Source organism: Alosa sapidissima, chromosome 22 (assembly GCF_018492685.1).
Source record: "Alosa sapidissima isolate fAloSap1 chromosome 22, fAloSap1.pri, whole genome shotgun sequence".
Taxonomy (NCBI): Eukaryota; Metazoa; Chordata; class Actinopteri; order Clupeiformes; family Clupeidae; genus Alosa; species Alosa sapidissima.
The window spans coordinates 31,269,743-31,272,150 of NC_055978.1; positions in this window are offsets into that span (position 1 = coordinate 31,269,743).

Genomic DNA, 2,408 nt, shown 5'->3' on the forward strand with positions numbered 1-2,408 from the left:
GATTTAGTGTTATCAAATAAAGAGGCATAGCATTAGGGGGTAGTGGTGTGAGCGCTCATTCAATGTGTGTGCGCATCTGCGTGAGTGAAACTGTTAAACCGCTGGAGATAATGTGGGTCGCAGCAAAAAACAACGTAGCCTATTTAAACAACGAACTAAGCGGATTCTTGCTGTCCATGAAAACAGCATAGCTAGAGACTGGCTAGATCTTTAAATTGACACTAGTTAAGCATGTTTAAGTTGGGCTACTGAACATGTTGCATTCTATATGGCCTGATTATGTCATTCTTTAAGCTACATATCCTTCAGTTTTCCTCAACTTGACTAATTAAGAAGCGATAATAGGATATTTGACCGGCATATCATCAAAATGAAAGCGAAACCTCTGCCGAATTTAAATCAATCTGGAATGGTTTAGACATGGCCACACGCTCATTCACTTGCTCGCTGTGTGTGTGAATCAGCTGTGCTGTCCTGAGAAGCTGTGCTGTTCCGCCTCCTCCCCTTTACACTTCATTTGAACTCATCAGAGGGAGCGACGCGTGTGTGATGCAGGGAGTGCAAACATACTGTTGTTGTCTGGTCCTCAGGCCTGTGTGTGTGTGTGTGTGTGTGTGTGTGTGTGTGTGTGTGTGAGTGTGTGTGTGTGACGCAGGGAGAGTGCAAACATACTGTTGTTGTTGTCTGGTCCTCAGGCCTGTGTGTGTGTGTGTGTGTGTGTGTGTGACGCAGGGAGAGTGCAAATATACTGTTGTTGTCTCCACGGCTCAGTTGCCCAGCAGCACAGGATAACCTTTGTCCTCAGGCCCCTGTGTGTGTGTGTGTGTGTGTGTGTGTGTGCGCGCGTCTTATGCCCTTATGAAATCAGTCTTAGTATTGTGAAATAATTTTTTTTCTAAGTTCAGTTCAGCGTTTCCCCTAGAATTTTTTTCCAGCAGCGGTGCTGATCGTAGGAAGACCCCCCCCCCCCCCAAATGACTCCTTAAATGGTGACTTCTGGTGGATTTTGTGAAAGAAAGAAAAGAAAATTGAGTTACAAATGATGACATCAGCACAAGCATTTGCAAAGCATGATTATTGCAGTACTTGAACAGGATTATTCATGTTTTTCTTTCACCTTTTTCATTTATATTATTAGTATTAGCCACTGTACAACTGTACACTGTAGGCCACTGTACAAACTATTACTATTTAGAATATATAGTGCTGTGCATAAGTTAAGACATTTATATATAATAACATTTATTTATTTATGATACATAAAAAAATAATTGATGTCCTATTTTTTTTAAATTAAGGCATTAAGACAAGGCAAAATATGTTTCTTATTCCTCCCTTTAGCCAATTTCAGCATGGGTGTCTTAACTTTTGCACAGCACTGTATAAACTATATAGACTTCTCTTTCATGCCATTACACTGTATTGGTGCTGTGCAAGTTGAATTGAGTGCCTGTCACTTTAATGCCGTGACGGCCCGTGACGCTGGCTTGATTCTCACGGTTTTAAGCTAACTTAGTAGCGTTGTTGTGCATGGTGCATAAGAATATGGGGCTGAAATTAATTATGTTTCCCATGTCATTTGGTAAAATAAATGCTCAAACATTTGAAGAAAATCTATCTTGGATTATAGCAGATAAGTGTCTTGTATCATATCTATAATTTTGGTGAGCTCTACAGGAATTACAAACTATCTCCGATGTAAATGCTTGCGTATCCAATAGGCTAGCTAGACCTTAGTTACACAGCCTAGGTATGTTAGCAACACAGGGCTTGAAAGCATTGCCTGTATCACAAACAAAAACGAAACAATGCGTGGAATTTATCTGGGAATAGGCTACTGAGCTATCTCGCTGGCGTGTTTAATTTGGTTCCTTGGTTAACATAAGGTATGCTACGTTTTTTTGCACAAAATTGCGTCTGCTAATAAACTTAAACATCAACACAAACAAGCGTGATCTCCTGTGGAATCCCTGACTGCGCCTTCAACGTTAGCCTACTATTATTTGTTGACATGACACCTGAAAGAACGGCAGCTGTTCCTGAAGTTCACTTGCGTCTATTTTTTTTTTTATATTAGGCAACTTTTTTTGCAGTGGCGCTTGAATTCCAGGAGCGGTGCTGCGCCGCTGATGAACACATTGTAGGGGAAACATTGCAGTTTTGTGCTTCATTGTCCAAAAACACGTGTGCAGAGGACACAGGCCACACATGGGGCTTGCTGTACTGGGGCAGTGCTGGGCACATCTAGGGGGCAGTTTGGACTACCAGGGCAGATCTAGGAGGCAATACTGGTACTAATGATGTTGTTGTTGTTGTTGTTGTTGTAAGTTGAGCCAGAGACAGATCATTGGCTCTGTTCTAGCAGATGTCTGGCTGAGCCGGTTCTAGAGTAGAGCCTTTGAGATCAG